The 21,596-nt window shown below is 42.8% G+C and overlaps 1 protein-coding gene across 1 annotated transcript in view; it reads left to right on the forward strand.

Moving 5' to 3' along the window:
- The window catches only part of LOC126293230 (uncharacterized), a 167,858-nt gene that overhangs the window by 129,480 nt on the left and 16,782 nt on the right, over nt 1–21,596 (forward strand).

The raw sequence follows: 21,596 nt of genomic DNA on the forward strand, positions 1-21,596 counted from the left end.
GACAACACTGGACACTTGTAAACTTAACATAATATGATAGGTCCTGCTGAATACTGGTTGATCAAAAAGTCAGTATAAATTTGAAAACGTAATAAACCACGTAATAATGCAGATAGAGAAGTAAAAATTGACACACATGCTTCGAATGACATGGGGTTTCATTAGAACCATCTCGTATTGTTAGACGCGTGAAAAATCTCTTGCGCGCGTCGTTTGGTGATGATCGTGCGCTCAGCCGCCACTTTCGTCATGCTTGGCCTCCCAGGTCCGCAGACCTCAGTCTGTGCGACTATTGGCTTTGGGGTTACCTGAAGTCACAAGTGTGTAGTGATCGACCGACATCTCTATGGATGCTGAAAGACAAAATCCGACACCAATGCCTCACCATAACTCCGGACGAGCTTTACAGTGCTGTTCATAACGTTATTCCTCGATTACAGATATTGTTGAGGAATGATGGTGGACATATTGAGCATTTCCTGTCAAAACATCATCTTTGCTTTGTCTTACTTTCTACATCTACATCTACATCCATATTCCGTAAGCCACCTGACGGTGTGTGGCGGAGGGTGCCCTGAGTACCTCTACCGGTTCTCCCTTCTATTCCACTCTTCTTGTTCGTAGAAAGAAGGATTGTCGGTATGCTTCCGTGTGGGCTCTAATCTCTCTGATTTTATCCTCATGGTCTCTTCGCGAGATATACGTAGGAGGCAGCAATATACTGATTGACTCTTAGGTGAAGGTATGTTCTCGAAACTTTAACAAAAGCCCGTACCGAGCTACTGAGGGTCTCTCCTGCAGAGTCTTCCACTGGAGTTTATCTATCATCTCCGTAACGCTTTCGCGATTACTAAATGATCATGTAATGAAACGCGCTGCTCTCCGTTGGATCTCTTCTATCAACTCTATCTGGTACGGATCCCACACTGCTGAGCAGTATTCAAGCAGTGGGTGAACAAGCGTACTGTAACCTACTTCCTTTGTTTTCGGATTGCATTTCCTTAGGATTCTTCCAATGAATCTCAGTTTGGCATCTGCTTTACCAACGATCAACTTTATATGATCATTCCGTTTTAAATCACTCCTAATGCGTACTCCCAGATAATTTATGGAATTAACTGCTTCCAGTTGCTGACCTGCTATTTTGTAGCGAAATGATAAGGGATCTATCTTTCTATGTATTCGCAACACATTACACTTGTCTACATTGAGATTCAATTGCCATTCCCTGCACCATGCGTCAATACGCTGCAGCTCCTCCTGCATTTCAGTACAATTTTCCATTGTTACAACCTCTCGATACACCACAGCATCATCCGCAAAACGCCTCAGTGAACTTCCGATGTCAGCCGCCAGGTCATTAATGTATATTGTAAATAGCAACGGTCCTATGACACTCCCCTGCGGCACACCTGAAATCACTCTTTTTTCGGAAGACTTCTCTCCATTGAGAATGACATGCTGCGTTCTGTTATCTAGGAACTCCTCAATCCAATCACACAACTGGTGTGATAGTCTATATGCTCTTACTTTGTTCATTAAACGACTGTGGGGAACTGTATCGAACGCCTTGCGGAAGTCAAGACAAATGGCATCTGACTGTGAACCCGTGTCTATGGCCCTCTGAGTCTCGTGGACGAATAGCGCGAGCTGGGATTCACACGACCGTCTTTCTCCAAACCCATGCTGATTCCTACAGAGTAGATTTATAGTCTCCAGAAAAGTCATTATACTCGAACATAATACGTGTTCCAAAATTCTACAACTGATCGACGTTAGAGATATAGGTCTATAGTTCTGCACATCTTTTCGACGTCCCTTCTTGAAAACGTGGATGACTTGCGCCCTTTTCCAATCCTTTGGAACGCTACGCTGTTCTAGAGACCTACGGTACACCGCTGCAAGAAGGGGGGGCAAATTCCTTCGCGTACTCTGTGTAAAATCGAAATGGTATCCCATCAAGTGCAGCGACCTTTCCTCTTTTGAGCGATTTTAATTGTTTCTCTATCCCTCTGTCGTCTACCATTTTGTCATCTGTGCGACAATCTAGAGAAGGAACTACAGTGCAGTCTTCCTCTGTGAAACAGCTTTGGAAAAAGACATTTAGTATTTCGGCCTTTAGTCTGTCATCCTCTGTTTCAGTGCCATTTTGATCACAGAGTGTCTGGACTTTTGTTTTGATCCACCTACCGCTTTGACATAGGACCAAAATTTCTTAGGATTTTGTGCCAAGCCAGTACATAGAACTTTATTTTCGAATTCATTGAACGCTTCTCGCATAGCTCTCCTCACACTGCATTTCGCTTCGCGTAATTTTTGTTTGTCTGCAAGGCTTTGGCTATGTTTATGTTTGCTGTGAAGTTCTCTTTGCTTCCGCAGCAGTTTTCCAAACTCGGTTGTTGTACCACGGAGGCTCTTTTCCATCTCTTACGATCTTGCTTGGCACATACTCATCTAACGCATATTGTACGATGGTTTTGAGCTTTGTCCACTGATACTCAACACTATCTGTACTTGAGACAAAACTATTGTGTTGAGCCGTCATGTACCATCTGCTTTTTCTCACTTTTGCTAAACAGAAAAATCTTCCTACCTTTTTTAATATTTCTATTTACGGCTGAAATCAACGATGCAGTAACAGCTTTATGATCGCTGATTCCCTGTTCTGCATTAACTGATTCAAATAGTTCGGGTCTGTTTGTCACCAGAAGGTCTAATATGTTATCGCCACGAGTCGGTTCTCCGTTTAACTGCTCAAGGTAGTTTTCAGATAAAGCAGTTTAAAAAAATTGCAAATTATTGCTATTCTGATCAGATGAAGCGCTATCTGTCGGACATATTTTGAACTTTTGTATTTTTGTGGTTCTAATAAAACCCCATATCATTCCAAGCATGTGTGTCAATTTGTACCTCTCTATCTACATTATTCCGTGATTTATTCACTTTTCAAATGTATACTGACTTTTTGATCACCCGGCATAACGGTAATGTTGTATACCGTTAGTTGGATTGTTGCTGGTTCACAAGCATTTTGTCTTTTCGTTAAATAAGCTTCTAAAAATATCTGAAGCAACATCTATTCCCAAATACACTTTAGGACAGAAAAATCGACACACTGCAAAGGAGTTATGCGAACGGGACGGAAATCAATAGATGTGATGAACATTTACAGGCAAATAAATGATGACAGTTTCATAAAAAGTTGCATGATGTATTCAAGATAAAGAGCTTCGCGCACTGGTCCACCTTTACTATCCGGCTTGACAATGATGTTGGATGTCCTCATGAGGGATATTGTGTCATATTCTGTCCATCATGCGTATCTGATCGTCAAAATCCTGAGCTCGTTGGGGAGATCCTGCCCCTAATGCTCCGAACGTTCTCAGCTGGGGGAGATATCTGACGACTTTTCAGGCCAAGTAGGGCTTCAAAATCACGAAGACAAGCAGTAGAGACCCTCGTCGTCTGTCAGCGGGTATTATCCTGCTGAAATTTAAGCCCAGGATGGCTTCCAATGAAGGGCAACAAAACGGGGAGTAGAATATCATCTACGTACCGCTGTGTTGTAAGGGTGCCGCGGATGAAAAGGGAAGGGATTCTGCTACGAAAAGAAATGGCCATCACTGTTAAAAAACATACAGTGTGTTACAAAAAGGTACGGCCAAACTTTCAGGAAACATTCCTCACACACAAAGAAAGAAAATATGTTATGTGGACGTGTGTCCCGAAACGCTTACTTTCCATGTTAGAGCTCATTTTATTACTTCCCTTCAAATCACTTTAATCATGGAATGGAAACACACAGCAACAGAACGTGCCAGCGTGACTTCAAACACTTTGTTACAGGAAATGTTCAAAATGTCCTCCGTTAGCGAGGATACATGCATCCACCCTCCGTCGCATGGAATCACTGATGCGCTGATGCAGTCCTGGAGAATGGCGTATTGTATCACAGCCGTCCACAATACGAGCACGAAGAGTCTCTGCATTTGGTACCGAGTTTGAATAGACAACAGCTTTTAAATGCCCCCATAAATGAAAGTCAAGAGGGTTGAGGGCAGGAGAGCGTGGAGGCCATGGAATTGGTCCGCCTCTACCACTCCATCGATCACCGAATCTGTTGTTGATAAGCGCGCAAACACTTCTACTGAAATGTGCAGGAGCTCCATCGTGCATGAACCACATGTTGTGTCGTACTTGTAAAGGCACATGTTCTAGCAGCACAGGTATAGTATCCCGTATGAAATCATGATCACGTGCTCCATTGAGCGTAGGTGGAAGAAAATACTGACGAAACTAAAATGAGCTCTAACATGGAAATTAATCGTTTCCGGACACATGTCCACGTAACATCTTTTCTTTATTTGTGTGTCACACTGGACTCGCATTCGGGAGGACGACGGTTCAATCCCGTCTCCAGCCATCCTGATTTAGGTTTTCCGTGATTTCCCTAAATCGTTTCAGGCAAATGCCGGGATGGATCCTTACAAAGGGCACGGCCGATTTCCTTCCCCATCCTTCCCTAACCCGAGCTTGCGCTCCGTCTCTAATGACCCCGTTGTCGACGGGACATTAAACACTAACCACCACCACCACCTTTATTTGTGTGTGAGGAATGTTTCCTGAAAGTTTGGCCGTACCTTTTTGTAACACCCTGTATAGGCTCAACCACATCTTTATAGTGTAAAACACTAAGATTGACGGGTTTCGGAAGTCAGGCTTCAATCATCAGAATAATAAAATTAAAAGAACCTGCTAAAACTCGCTAAAATGGAACATGCACCAGGCACAGTAAAATTGATAGTAAAATGGTGAACTGCAATTTCTCGACCTAAATATTAGGAAACAAAATGGTAGGCATGTTTTTAAAATACACTCCTGGAAATGGAAAAAAGAACACATTGACACCGGTGTGTCAGACCCACCATACTTGCTCCGGACACTGCGAGAGGGCTGTACAAGCAATGATCACACGCACGGCACAGCGGACACACCAGGAACCGCGGTGTTGGCCGTCGAATGGCGCTAGCTGCGCAGCATTTGTGCACCACCGCCGTCAGTGTCAGCCAGTTTGCCGTGGCATACGGAGCTCCATCGCAGTCTTTAACACTGGTAGCATGCCGCGACAGCGTGGACGTGAACCGTATGTGCAGTTGACGCACTTTGAGCGAGGGCGTATAGTGGGCATGCGGGAGGCCGGGTGGACGTATCTCCGAATTGCTCAACACGTGGGGCGTGAGGTCTCCACAGTACATCGATGTTGTCGCCAGTGGTCGGCGGAAGGTGCACGTGCCCATCGACCTGGGACCGGACCGCAGCGACGCACGGATGCACGCCAAGACCGTAGGATCCCACGCAGTGCCGTAGGGGACCGCACCGCCACTTCCCAGCAAATTAGGGACACTGTTGCTCCTGGGGTATCGGCGAGGACCATTCGCAACCGTCTCCATGAAGCTGGGCTACGGTCCCGCACACCGTTAGGCCGTCTTCCGCTCACGCCCCAACATCGTGCAGCCCGCCTCCAGTGGTGTCGCGACAGGTGTGAATGGAGAGACGAATGGAGACGGGTCGTCTTCAGCGATGAGAGTCGCTTCTGCCTTGGTGCCAATGATGGTCGTATGCGTGTTTGGCGCCGTGCAGGTGAGCGCCACAATCAGGACTGCATACGACCGAGGCACACAGGGCCAACACCCGGCATCATGGTGTGGGGAGCGATCTCCTACACTGGCCGTACGCCTCTGGTGATCGTCGAGGGGACACTGAATAGTGCACGGTACATCCGAACCGTCATCGAACCCATCGTTCTACCATTCCTAGACCGGCAAGGGAACTTGCTGTTCCAACAGGACAATGCACGTCCGCATGTATCCTTTGCCACCCAACGTGCTCTAGAAGGTGTAAGTCAACTACCCTGGCCAGCAAGATCTCCGGATCTGTCCCCCATTGAGCATGTTTGGGACTGCATGAAGCGTCGTCTCACGCGATCTGCACGTCCAGCACGAACGCTGGTCCAACTGAGGCGCCAGGTGGAAATGGCATGGCAAACCGTTCCACAGGACTACATCCAGCATCTCTACGATCGTCTCCATGGGAGAATAGCAGCCTGCATTGCTGCGAAAGGTGGATATACACTGTACTAGTGCCGATATTGTGCATGCTCTGTTGCCTGTGTCTATGTGCCTGTGATTCTGTCAGTGTGATCATGTGATGTATCTGACCCCAGGAATGTGTCAATAAAGTTTCCCCTTCCTGGGACAATGAATTCACGGTGTTCTTATTTCAATTTCCAGGAGTGTATTTAGGAAACCAACCACAAGCGATGTCTTGATACAAAATGATTCGTGCCATTTCTAATAGAAACTTTCTGCTTCTAGATCTTTGATAGATAGAGCCTTTAGAGCCCCTATCAATGAAGAACACAGAATGACTAAACTGAACATCGTGCAACAACTAGCCAGAGCTAACGGATATCACCAAAACTTTGTCAATAAATTAATATGACAGAAACAGCGCGCGAATGCAAGGAAGAATACCGCATATTACGAGAGTCACAGTACCATACTTCGCAAAATGTGGCTAACATTTTCAAACCTTTTAAAGTTGATACCGCTTTTAAGACCAATAATACGCTGCGGTTTAAACTAAGAAATAATTTACAGCAGGAAAGCGATAAAAATGAGAGAGCTGGGGTCTATAAAATTCAGTGTAACACGTGCAAGGCAAGCTATGTAGGCCAAACTGGGAGGTACTTTAAAGTACGTTACAAAGAACAATTTCCAAAAGTCAGCTGTAGCCACGCATATTTGAGAAACGGGACACCCGATGTTGTGCATAGATCAGGATCTCGTGTAGGCTTACTTTTCAACAAGATAATGACTGCCCGCACACGGCGAGGTTTCCTATTGCTTGTCTTCGTGCCTGCAAAACCCTAACTTGGCCAGCAAGACCGCCGGATCTCTCTGCAACTGGGAACGCCTGGAGTATTATCGGGATTGTCCTCCAATCAGCTTGGGCTTTTGACGACCTAACACGCCAATTCGACAGAACTGGCACGATAGCCCTTAGGAGGACATCCAGCAACACCAGTGTGAAGCCGGATAAATACTTGCATAAGAGCCAGAGGTGGATAAACGAATTCTTCCGGTTATGAAGCTCTTTCTCTTGAATAAATCATCCTTGTACCTCGCATTTACCAATTTCCGTTCCATCCGCATAATTCCTTCATGGTGCGTCTATTTACTTTTTTTGTCTAAAAGGGTAGATTTAATTTAATAACATTGATCCTCCAGATTTGACAGAACTTACGTTTTTGTGTGCAGTGAGGTATTCGAAATACGGAGTATTATAATTTTGTTAAGTTCATCAATTTGGTGTGGTTAATTTTTCCTAAGTTTCTTCAAATACAAACAATTGTGGATCTAACCTCATTGAGAGCTAATGAAAATGAAAAAGTTACACTGCATCACTGCTTTTTTTAAAGAAAAAAAACTTCGATTATTCTCTAGAACTCTATCAGAAGAGAACATATAATTTACCCAACATACTCTGAGATAGGTATTTAATCAAAAGTGTTACACGCTCAGTTATAAGGCAGTGATATCAGAAGAAACATCTACATCTACATCCATACTCCGCAAGCCACCTGACGGTGTGTGGCGGAGGGTACTTTAAGCACCTCTATCGATTCTCCTTTCTATTCCAGTCTCGTATTGTTAGTGGAAAGAAATATTGTCGGTATGCCTCTGTGTGGGCTCCAATCTCTCTGATTTTATCCTCGTGGCCTCTTCGCGAGATACACGTAGGAGGGAGCAATATACTGTTTGACTCCTCGGTGAAGGCGTGTTCTCGAAACTTCAGCAAAAGCCCGTACCGAGCTACTGAGCGTCTCTCTTGCAGAGTTTTCCACTACAGTTTATCTATCATCTCCGTAACACCTTCGCGATTACTAAATGATCCTGTAACGAAGCACGCTGCTCTCCGTTGGATCTTCTCTCTGTCTTCTATCTACCCTATCTGGTACGGATCCCACACAAGCAGTGGGCAAACAAGTATACTGTAACCTACTTCCTTTGTTTTCTGATTGCATTACCTTAGGATTCTTCCAATGAATCTCAGTCTGGCATCTGTTTTACCGACGATTAATGTTATATGGTCATTCCATTTTAAATCACTCCTAATGCGTACTCCCAGATAATTTATGGAATTAACTACTTCCAGTTGCTGACCTGCTATATTGTAGCTAAATGATAAAGGATCTTTCTTCGAAGTGATGGCAAATGATACAATATTCTCAGCAACTGTTAAAACAAACTTATAAAACGAAATAAAACTTCGCCTTTTTTTTGGTTAATCATTTCCTAACGTCGTCAACAAGGCTTTGGGCTTGCTTTCTACAGTTTCTACTGCCAGTCTTGTTTTTGCATGTATATGTGCTGCCACGAAGTTACCCCTTTTATCTACGGAAAATGCCTTTTTCCACTTTCCAATGGCTGAAGACTATTTCTGTAAAATTTAAGTCATACACAGTATTGTCTGCGCACGTAATTTGCTTACATCAACCTGCCTTCAGTTAGTCAGCTCTTCTAAGTTATCGACAGTAGCGAAATGTTTCCAAGAAATGTAAAATCTCGTTTTTCAAACTGCCAGCACAATGGCGCTGTGAACAGCTCAAGCGTAATACACGTACCTTTTGTCTCCGTCGCTAATGACAGCACTCTGCAGGAATACGCGGCAGCAGAGTCACGTGTTGCATGCTGACTCGAGTTTCAGTACTTAAAAACATAAAGTGTTACAGCGTATTGAGACCACAGCGTAATGCCTCCATCACAAAGTTACCCAATTTTACGATATTGCTGGCTACAAGAAATGATTATTACCTTTAAGACGCGTGTTTCATTCTCTATCCTCCAAGGACTAGAACGTGCTGTTTGAGATCCATCCCATTTCAGAGCTTTGGTTGGATACATTACCCTTACAAACATACTTGCGAAGACTTCCGAGGGCAGAGTCAATTGACGTAAGAGTTTTCTGAGGATCGTACGACGTCACGGAATCATTTGTATTAACATTCCATTTACCAGTTTTGCATTTGGCTCATATTGTCTTGAAGTGTCTGAAATAATATCTTGAAAACTGACTCTAGAAGAGTGGGGGCAAATTACTTTTTTTACTTCGATAGCTGACCTTTATAGATTTTTATGAGCTGAATCCAAATTTAGCCTTAGTTTTTTTGTACCACCCATAGTTTTTGGGCAATATGCTACACGTTAAACGGGGAAATTAATGAAACGCTTTGTTGCAACATAAGCATGGCTTGTATTTACAGTAAGCTACTTAAAACTATGATATGTGTTAACAGCGGTTTCACTATTCAGCTGGAATTGGTTTGTATATTTTTCTCTTTTTTCTTTGAAGCTTCTTGAGTAGCTTTTTCTACGATGAGTCGCTTGCTGAACTCGGTGAAGCGACCAACAGTAGTCCCCCATTATGTTGGTTTCCAGAAGCCTTGGTACAGTTTTTCCATCACTAGTTTTGGATGCATCAATAACATCCTACAGCGTTCCTTTTTGTATTCGCCGGCCGGAGCGGCCGAGCGGATCTAGGCGCTACAGTCTGTGACCGCGCGATCGTTACGGTCGCAGGTTCGTATCCTGCCTCGGGCACGGATGTGTGTGATGTTCTCAGGTTAGTTAGGTTTAAGTAGTTCTAAGTTCTAGGGGACTGATAACCGCATCAGTTAAGTCCCATAGTGCTCAGAGCCATTTTAACCATTTTTTCACTTTTTTTTGTATTCAGTATCAAACTTATTCATCAGACCGGGAATGTCTGAGCAGAACACTAAATCATGTTCTTGTTGAAAAAACTTGGAAAATTTTTGCTCTCTCTTTCTGTCCATGTATATGCTGGTTCCAACTGCCACTAAGCTCTTTTCTGCCAATCTAGAGCCAAGCAATTCAGCTTTTCCTTTCGTTAAGCCCTGATACCTAACCAAATCGTTAAGCTCGGTCTGAGTAAGCAATTTGGGCTCTAGACTTTCTGTATTACAATGGAATTCATCATCAGCTGGTTCATCTGAATCAGATTGTACATCAGAAAATACTTCTGTTGGAACAGAATTTAAATCATCTGTTGGTTCAGGAACCGGCAAATCTACACCATGCCCTACTGGTCGGATGGCGGGCAGAAGGTTAGGGTAGCTTATTACTTTCTTGTTATTCGAGTTATGACCAGTAATATCAACACTGAAAAAGTAGCAATCATCAGAATGATTTCTTGGCTCCTTCCGTATCATAGGAACAGCTTTTCACCTTTTTGGACCATCTTCTCATATCTTCAAAACACACATAATAACCTTATGCGACGCCCAAGATTTATATTGATCACCAAGTTTAGATCTAAGGTGTGATGAATAAACCTTCTTTCAGAAAGTCTGTAATTTTTCTTTGGTGTTTTCTAATCACAAATTCACTACAAATATAACAAAAGTTGTCAGCATATTTTTTTACAACTGTGACATTGTACTGAGCACATATACAGGAAACGGAAAGTGAAGTTAGGTTGACAGTTAACAAAACACCATCTGTTAACACAAAAATAGAATCGACATTTTTGCCAGCAAATGTTTTTCAGCAGTGTTGCCAACGTCACCTACATTCATTACACCTTCTTTTTAAATTATTTTAAATGTATAAAAGCTGTTAAATTCCTTAAAGATCGGTTAATTTAATAAATTTTATTGCAAAATGTGAAGAAATGGTGGTTGATACAGTTTTTTAAGTATCAGATTTCGATTTCCCACCGTAAGAAACATAAGAATAAGATATTTTAAGCAAAAAAGTTTTTCCATCGTTTGTCTGCGTTATTGAAGACGCTCCGTGGCTGAAATTAAGTATAACTTAAACATATTGTTGTGACGATCTGTGTATGTATACATTGTGAAAGCCAAGGTCACTTGATTTTAAGACCTTTATTCCAATTATAATTTTCAACAGATCGTGCTGTTATCTTCGGACTGGCATTACACTTTGCTTATATGTTCACAAACATGAGTTGTCGGCATTTTGAAAATTACCCTTCGTTCTCAAAATGTCGACGATACATGCATCTATGAACATGCTCAGAGTGTAATGCCAGTCTGAAGGTGGCGTCATGATTCTGTCGATACTAGTAACTGGAATAAAGGTCTTAAAATCAGGCGATCTTGGCTTTCACAAAAAAAGTATTTGAAATTAAGCGGTTCCTTCCTATTTTATTTGCGATTAGAAACTTTTGACAACCAGTTCTTGTCGTACGATGCACAGATTTTACAGGTAAAGAAAATCTCTCTTCTCCTACCATACACTTGTTCACTGTACACTAGCTTCGTTCTAATTCAGTGACACACTATTCTTTGAACATCATAGTTCGATAACTTCTCTTGCTGAAGGTACGGATGATGATAAACAGAAGGCAGAAATTCTAAACCTAGCTTTCAAAAACTCGTTTACGGTAGAGGACTGCAGCACCATTCCCCCTTTCAATCATCGAAAAAACGCAAGGATAGCTAACATACTGTTTAGTGTATCTGGAATTGTAAAACAGTTAAGATCCTTAGACGCCAGGAAGGCATCTGGCCTAGACGGTATCCCCGTAAGGTTATATGTTGACTGTGGTACAAATATAGCACCATTTATATCCATCATCTATCAGAGATCATTGGAACAGCGGGAAGTTCCACGGGACTAGAAGAAGGCCTAGGTCATAGCAATCAATAAAAAGGGTAGAAAATCGGATGCACATAACTACTGGCCAATTCCACTGACATCGATTTGTTGTAGAATCATGGAACATATTTTGTGTTCAGACATAATGACATTTCTAGACTCTCCGGAGCTCATCTGCAGAAACCAGCACCGTTTAAGGAAACAGCGGTCATGCGAGACACAGCTGGCCCTTCATTGTGCATGATATACAACCGGCTCTAGATACCGGCTGGCAGGTTGATGCCATATTCCTCGACTTTCGAAAGGCGTTCGACTCAGTTCAGCACAGTCGCTTGCTTCAAAAAGTGCGCGCTTACGGTCTATCCGATGACATATACGGTTGGACTGAAAGTTTTCTAACAGACAGAGAACAGTATGTCGTCCTGAATGGAGAGACTTCAACAGAAACAAGCGTAGCATTAGGCGTGTCAGGGCAGCGCAATAGGTCCGCTGCTTTTTACGATTTACGTAAACGATCTGGTTGATGGTATTGACAGCGGCATTAGACTGTTTGCCAACGATGCTAAAGTCTACAGGAATGTAGTATCAGACGAAAGTTGTGAACAGATCAATGATGATTTGCAAAAAATAAATGCGTGGTGTAATGACTGTCAGTTATCTCTCAATATTAGTAAGTGTAACCTAGTGCGTGTAACGAAACGAAAAGCCCCATTAATGTATGAGTACAAAATAAATGCCCGGTCTTTAGAAGCGGTAGCATCCGTCTAGTACCTAGGTGTGACTATTCCAAATGATGTCAAATGGAACGATCAGATTACACAAGTAACGGGTAAGGCGAAGTCGATATTGCGGTTTATTGGTAGAATCCTGAAGCGATACAGTCCTTCACCAAAGGAAATTGCTTACAATACGTTAGTTTGTCCATTCTTAGAGTACTGTTCGTCTGTATGGGACCCTTACCAGTTGAATCAGATTCAAGAGGTTGAGAAGGTCCAAAGAAGAGTGGCAAGATTCGTGCCTGGTACATTTAGCCACCGCGAGAGCGTTACAAATCTCATAGAAAATTTGAAGTTGGACACACTTGCAGATAGACAACTTGCTAAACGTAAGGGGCTACTCACTAAATTCCAAAATCCGATCTTCGCCGAGGGTGCAGAGCATATATTATTACCACCAACTTTCAAATCGCGCAATGTTCATCATTCAAAGATAAGGGAAATTAGAGCTCGTACTGAGGCGTTTAGACAGTCATTTACGCTCGCGCGATCCGCGAGTGGAAGAGAGGAAGGAAATATGACTGGCACGAATAGTGCCCTCCGCCACATACCGCTTGGTGCCTAGCGGAGTATACATGTAGATGTAGATACTAAAAACGCGACGTGGTGGCAATACGTTACAATACATACATTGCACACATCATTTTCGGATAGAAACACGACGCGATACTTAACTTATCGTGTAAATAGGGTTTATACCATAATCACATATTTTGTGAGTTTACTAACGCACCCGTGTTATTAAGACACATAAATTCACTGTGAAGTCACATTAATGTGACCAACTCTCAAAAGCCTGACTGATCACCTTCTGCAGAGCGAACCCCTGCAAGACATGCTGGGAGGGTGTCACTGAGGCTCTGGATGGTACCAACAGGGGTCTGGAGCCGTGTCGACTCCAGCTGCGCTAGGTTTGTCGACAGAGGATTCATGGTGAGAACAGCCCGATAGAGGTGGTGCCAAAGATTCTCAGTTGTGTTTAAATCCGGGGAGTTTGGTGGCCAAGGGAGTACGGTAAACTCGTCTTGATGCTCTTCGAACCGCACTCACACACGCCATGAGCTGTGTGAAACATTGCATTGTCCTGCTGGTAGATTATTATTATTATTATTATTATTATTTCGTTTGGCATCAAGGATACATTACTTGAATTGAACAGCAATGATGTTACTGGTAACACAATATGCATATACTACAAATAAAATAGATTACATTCATTTATGGTAATAAAAGTCTTAGATTAGATCGATAAATCAATAATATTCATATGGATAAAAACACTAGGATGAGTTACATGTAAAAGAGAAAAAGTGGTTTTTATAAACAGTAATATTGACAAACATAGCTTCAAGTTGTAATAAAAACTATAGGTTAATATCTAGAGTATCCAGCCAGGATATTGCTTCCTCAGAGACCTCATGTATGCTGGTCAGAGTTCCAGCATACTTCCGTAGGGGACACTCTGTGACTATGTGGTGTATTGTTTGTCGTTGGTGTCCGCAGTCACACTTGGCGCTTTCAGTGATTCCCCACATATGCTTCAAGTCCAGGCATCTTCCGTACTTGGTGTGTATGCGATTTAGGGCGGTCCACGACCTCCTAGGTAAGTAGAATCCAGGAGGGACTCGTGTAGGATCAGCAATGAGACCTGCAGAATCGGGATTGGCTGCGAACCATTCTTCCCGCCATGCTGTTACTGGTTGGAATCCTTCAGAAGTAAGCCTTTTTGCAAGTCTCCAGGAGGGTTTCCTGGACTTAAGACGTTGCCTTTGAGTGGCATTACAGTCTTGGTGTAACGGTAACTCGGGATTCTTGGAGCATTTCTCCCATTCCCTTTTCAACGCTGCTTGACATCGTAACTTCGGTGGTGCAAAATTAGACAGAACAGGTAGCCATTCTGTGGGTGTGGATTTTATTGTTCCGGATGCGCTTCTCATGGCTACACTCAGCTGCGTGTCTACCATGGCTGTGTGAGCGCTGTTCAGCCATACTGGGCTGCAATATTCCCCGACAGAGTATACAAGTGAGAGGGCAGTTGTTTTGAGTACTGATGCCTTAGCTCCCCAGCTTGTTCCGGAGAGTTTCTGTAATATATTGTTTCTGGTTCTCATTTTTAAAGCTGTTTCAGTTAGGTGTTTTCTATATGTTAGCGAACGATCCAAGGTCACGCCGAGATATTTTGGGAACGGGTTATATAACATCAACTGATTTCTAAAGGAAATTTGCGGTTTATAGCGAGCATGCCTATTACTCAGATAGAAGGTGGAGGATTCAGTTTTATTTCTATTTACTTTGAGTCGCCATCCATTAAAAAATTCATCTAGAATTCGCAGCTCCTCGGTGAGAGTCATTTCTTAAGTTGTAAAATCGTTAGCCTGCGTCGCCAAGGCTCTGTCATCAGCATAGATAAATGTTCTTGCTTTCGTTTCTGGCAAGTCAGCGACATATAAATTGAAAAGTAGGGGGGGGGGGGGGGCAATACTGATCCTTGTGGTAGTCCGTCATTTAAATTGTATACCTTGCTTACTTGACCTTTTAGGTGAACTTGGAATTTCTTGTTGGACAGCATGTTATTGAGTAGTAGTGCAATTCTTTTACATGGAATTATTCTGAAGAACTTAAGAAGCATGCCTTTCCGCCACACTGTATCATATGCTGATGTTAGGTCAATAAACACGGCCATGGTTTTCTTCAGGTCTTCGAAGCCCTTCTCTATGTCTGTTGCCAACGCTAGCCCTTGATCGCTACAACTGCGGCCTCGTCTGAAGCCAGCCTGTTCTACAGGAATGTTTTCATGATAGTTGGTGCAATTCTAGTATAGAGTACTCTCTCCAGCAGTATATATCAGACACTTAAAAGTGCAATGGGTCTATAGTCTTCAGGATTGTTACCAGATTTTGACGGTTTCAGGATGACAATTATTTTAGTTCTCTTAAAAAGATTTGGCAGTCTTCCTGTTGCGAGAATTTCATTAAACAGTGCAGTTAGCCACTGCACTGCACCTTGGCCAGCATGTTTAAGGATTCCGGGTATATACCATCAAAACCAGCCACTTTACCAGATTTCAATCTAGGGCTGAGACAACTTCAGCTGCAGAGGTTTTCTGTGCAAATTCGGAAGGGTGTGCTTGAGACATTTTAGACTTTAGCTCATGTTTTATTTCTTTGGCTTTCTGTTTGTTGTTGTTGCTTGGTTTTCTTGTTATATTAACAACCCTGGCTGCTATTTTGTTAGGATTTATTTTGCTGATAAGATATTAACTTTTGTGGCACTGCCAAGCTTTCTTAATAAATTCCAAGCTTTCTTACTCGAGTGTTGGAAAGACATGTTTTCAGTTAGTTCCATCCGTTTCTTTTGCCTAGCTGAATCTAGGGCCGAAATCAATTCATCTGCTATCTTGGTGTCTCGAATCGTTTTAAATTCGTCATACAATTCTTGACATCTAGGGCTCCATCCAGGAATGTAGTTCGCTCTGTAGCCTCTTGGAATATGTTTCCTGGCAATGGAATGAATTAGTTTAACAAAGCGGCCATAGTACCTAGGTGGAATAAACTGAATAATATGATCAACCTCTTAAGAGAATTTTTCCCATTTGGCTTTTTGGAAGTTCCGTCGTGGCTTTGGTATAGACTTCACAACTGGGATTTCGAGTCCAATTTTCACCAATACAGGTCGGTGTTGGCTTCTAGGGAAATCACTGAGCACCTTCCTGCTGCTCTGCAAGGGTAATCCTTTGTTGTTAGTGGTAACTAAACAGAGATCGGGAGTGTAGTCCTGAGCCCATCTAGCTGAGCGGAATGTCTCTTTGTCCTTCCCGTCAAATAGTAAGAAAAGGCGTTCCATTTCAGCCCATTCTGATACTTGCTTACCATCTTCATTCGTGGTTCTGTAGCCCCATTGTGTGTTATGTATGTTGAAGTCTCCAATTACTATTCCTGGATGTGGAATATTTTGAGCAGCTTCATTTACACATGGTTGTTCTGGGGGCTTATAGATGTTCACAATCTCTGTGTTGGCGACTTTCAGCCTGATGGTATGGATGTTATTTTCCGTTTTTGTTTGGACATATGTTACCTCTTCAACATCATTCTTGATATATGTTGCAGATCCGTAACTTGCATTGTATGTCGCAGGAGCTAACGTGTAGCCAGGGAGCTTACACCTGGAATGAAGTTGGGTTTCGTCTGAGCAGTGGGTTTCCTGTAGTAGAACAACGTCCACCTTGTTTTCAATCAATATTTGAGTGAGATACTCACTTTTTCCTCTGCTTGTTCCCTCTATGTTTAGCTGTAAGAGCCGGAGGGTATTCCCTAAGTGCTGGTAGATGCCATTGTGAAAAGCAAACTCCGTGTAGTAATTGACGTGGACTCCCAAGGATAGGTGCGTACGTGTGTTGATCCAGTGTGCCTTGAACAATGTAGAGCTCGCACCGTAGACACGTACGGCCTTCAGTGCGATGGAGCATAAAAACGCGAGTCATCTGAAAAGGCCACCTGTTGTCACTCAGCGGACGTCCAGCTGCGACATTTGCGAGCAAATTGCAGCCATCGTCGCTGGTAAACTGCAGTGAGCATGGGTGCGTGAACCAGACACCTGCTGCACGGGTCCATACACGGCAACGTTCGCTGAACAGTCGCCGGCGAGATACTGTTGCTAGCCTCCTGGTTCATCTGCACTGTCTCACACTCAACAATTGCACGTCTGTTCTCCCGTTCACATCTCCCCCTGCCATGTATGACACATGGTGCACCACAGTTGCCTCAGCACCGGTTTTGGATAGCACCTTTTTGCCATGGACAGTATGCTTTAACTGAGGCTCCACGCAAACAATTTACAAATATAGCCGTTTAGGAAATACTTCTACCGGCGCGGAGGTCAGTGATCATGCCCTGCTGGACGTCAGATAAAGCGTTCCGTTTCCACGACTGCACTGTTTTCCGCGTCGCCCTGTACACCCTTCATTGCTAGTGCTACCACACTGCTGTCTATGAGTACTTATTGCACACTGACGTCGAGCGTAGTCAGTTGTTATAATAACGTGACTGGACAATGTAGTACGTTGGCAGAACAGGTTTTCCCAGATAACCTAGATCAAAGTTACACTTTCACTTCTCGACTTGCACATTTTCACTCTAACCGACAAAGTTGTTACTTCTGTGCCGGCCGCAGTGGCCGAGCGGTTGTAGGCTCCTCAGTCCGGAACCGCGTTGCTGTTACGGTCGCAGGTTCGAATCCTGCCTCGGGTATGGATGTATGTGATGTCCTTAGTTAGGTTTAAGTAGTTCTAAGCTCTAGGGGACTGATGACTGATGTTTAGTCCCTTAGTGCTCAGAGCCACTTTTTTTTTTATTTGCTACTTCTGTGCTTTCGGATCACGGGTTTTTCGTACCTAGATCTTAACATTACAACTGGACTCCGGAGACTTTTTACATACGATCGACATAGTTATTGCGTGTACGAATGGCAGCGGCAGAATTTTAGATACATAGTTGTTACAATTTCAGCGTCGAGGTACAACCTACCAATTTCAGGGTGAGTGGGCTATTTAAAGACTGAAGAAAAGAGTTGTTAAGTTCCGAAACTACGTAAGCTTTTGAAAATCGTCAGCTTTAGATTTTACTGTTTTCTATGAATTATCAGTTTTAAAATGTCTTTGGTTGAGTCAGACTGTTAAAGGTCAGGAAATCGTAAAAGTCTATAGAGCCATTTTAATATTCTGTTTGGGGAATACACAGCTTTCGAGTAGGGCATTCATCTTGAATATAATTTTACATTACGGTCATTTATCCGAAATCTTAATCAGTGGTTTAATTACAGAGGTGTGTTATCTGATTTGGAAAAAGTGTAGAAACAAAAGTATAGTGTCAAAATGGCTCTGAAGACTATGGGACTCAACATCTTAGGTCATAAGTCCCCTAGAACTTAGAACTACTTAAACCTAACTAACCTAAGGACATCACACACACACATGCCCGAGGCAGGATTCGAACCTGTGACCGTAGCAGCCCCGCGGTTCCGGACTGCAGCGCCAGAATCGCACGGCCACCGAGGCCGGCCTATGGTGTCAAAGTTCAGAATCTAACACGCAAAGGGGCGAAATTGGCACTGGGGAATGTAGCTACTTAACAACTTCAGTGTTAACTGCATCTGACATTAGTTTCATGCAAAATTAAATAAGTTATCGTAAACTTGGGATGATAGACTTTATAATGCTGTACATTATTTTTCCAAATATGCTGACTGGCAGACAATGTTTTCATATTACATACTGCAGTAGAACTTTCAGTTAGCCATTACTTTTAATTAGTGTTGTAATGAAAGACAGATTCTTACTGGAATCAGTACATCCGAATCAATCCGCTGAATTGTAATTTTATCTGCAACTTTGCCCGAATAATGCACTGACAGGAGAAAAAAAAAATTCGAGCACCAACAAGGAATTGTGGAACAAAGCAAAGTTGGTAAGTGTGTTTCTACATCTAAAAGACGACGTCTGTTCAAATTTCGCTCCAGTCTTATCGCCACTATAAAGACGCAGACAAGGTTTGCTTTAAATACACGATTTAACGGTCGTGAGCGTTAGTTACTTTTGGGATTGGAAGTGGTGAGTTGACGATAGTCAAGAATAACTTTAAGGCAACAAACACGCCATTATCGAAACCAAACTGTGTTTCAACGAGCTCGTTTAAGAGCTGCGAAAAGCTGGATGTCCCTTCTGCGATACTGAGAAATACTTGGCAGGATTTTAGCCAGTATTATTACTGTCAATTGGCGGTCACGAGAACGTACGGTCGCAAGAAGACCGACTCCGAAGGGCCACGTGGCGCTACCGAGAGGGAACAGCATGCGTGTGCGGTCTGTGGCTCTGCCACCCAAAGTGCAAACTGTTATTTCACGGAAACTGGCTCTGACTCACATAGGACGCCGAGCCAGGGTCGGCCAACAGTCTCTGATGCAGCAACTGAACAAGTTTGGCATTCTTACAGACAGTAGACACATTGGACGTTCGTAAATAAAACTTGATGATATTCTGCATGCACTGCTGTACTAAACATTCCTTTAAGTTAGTTCTCTTTTTCAGAATAAAAGGAATTACTTTCGTATAACTAATTTTAAACAGCATGTGTGTTACGACAACTGCTTTAGACGTAGTAGACAAGTTATAACTCCAAATATGTTTCATCTGTAAACACTCACGATGTTTTAATCCACATCAATACATATTATGAATGTGGGAGTAACTCTGTCTGTTACACTTTCACGACTAAATCACTGAAACGATTTCGATGAAATTTGGTATGAAGACATCTTAAAGGCTGAGGAATAACGTTGGATACTTCAGAATGTGTGCAGTACAGCACATCTACTGATTTCAAGAATATAATACGAAATACAGAGGCATAATTACTCTTTGAAACAGCTTGTCCTTTTAATTGTATCATATTAGTGAAAATGTTCTACATAATACGATTCAACATAGTGGATACAATGTTCGTACAGTCCTCGACGTGTTTAACCCACAATTCCATAGTAATGTCAGTCACAAGAGAGACGAGTAGCAGGCGCTGACGTCACGTGTCTGCCATTTTGTGATGCTTGACGACTGACAACGGTGGAGTCACTTAAATACTGTACAATAAACAGACACGTCATGGCTTTATGAGTAGAATGCGGGAGGCTTTTAGTGGAACTGCATTTGATTACGATATGAGGATGCAGCCACGGGTAACACGCAAACATATGAGGACAGCTGACGTTATTGCTTGGACAAATGTTATAAAATTTGCACTGCCCTGGACTGCAAATTATTTATTTTCTATCTTTGTCAGTTTAATAATCTCAGAAACACCATATTTCATTTTAGTGCTGCCATCATCACTCATCATAACAAACCACAGATGTGCATCAATACCTCATTGTCCACGTGACATGTCAGTGGCAATAATCATGCCGACGCACAACCCCCGCCACGTTATGTGTCGTTGTATTTCAGTATGGAAAGTTACTTTCCCTCCACCACTCCACAGATTTTCTTATATCAACAAGCATTTCAGCATACACCAGTACATCTGCTTTACAAGAGTTACCGGACGGCAGACTGCAGCAGAGTTTGGCGAAATGTTCATCGAAAACTCCAATCGTCAAATATCAAACCCACCTGGTTTTATGTAATCTATGCGAACGCTACAACTAGAGAGAAGTTGCAGACCATCAAATCTTCTCTGCAGAAAGATTCAATTACTTGATACCACCGCACATAGATTCATTTGTTCAGATCAGAAAACAGTTTAGTTGTAGTCATAGAAGAAATGGCCTTAAGTTGCCAGAACAAATACTACCACCAAGCTCAAACGATATTTTCCAACCGAACTGGCGCGGGTTCCCAGAGACAAACCACCGCTTGTATGCATGGTGTGTGTCTCATTTCGATTTTTTTTTATTACCAGAGCTTCACCGACCAATCTTACCTGCAACAGCAGCACTGGGCATGTGACAAAGGAGGAGCATAAAATGTATTAAGCGGCTCCAGAAGGTTTTCCTTATCTTTCCTGATCTTCGTTGACTTATATAAAATCTGAAATTCAGTAAGGACTGACGATGCTCTCAAAATGCTAATGGGCTTCACTGGCCCAGAACGAATATCTGAATCGCCAAGAAGGAACTTTATTCAAGAAATGGTTCAAATGGCTCTGAGCACTATGAAACATAACATCTATGGTCATCAGCCCACTAGAACTTAGAACTACTTAAACCTATCTAACCTAAGGACAGCACACAACACCCAGCCATCACGAGGCAGAGAAAATCCCTGACCCCGCCGGGAATCGAATCCGGGAACCAGGGCGTGGCAAGCGAGAACGCAACCGCACGACCACGAGATGCGGGCCAATTTTATTCATTTATTTAGTTTACTTCCCTTTTCCTATCACCACTACGAAGAGATTTAACTTCCAGAATTAAAGTTAAATACCGAAAAAGAAAAACTGAAGAAAGGAAAAAGGCATATTGAAGAACATAGTGTGAGAATAAAAAAAATTGTGTGCATGGCTGACTCTTGATCATGGTCTCAGGTTCGACTCCCGGTCCGGTCGGATTTTCTACGTACGGGAACTTGGCG

Source organism: Schistocerca gregaria, chromosome 10, assembly GCF_023897955.1.
Source record: "Schistocerca gregaria isolate iqSchGreg1 chromosome 10, iqSchGreg1.2, whole genome shotgun sequence".
NCBI lineage: Eukaryota > Metazoa > Arthropoda > Insecta > Orthoptera > Acrididae > Schistocerca > Schistocerca gregaria.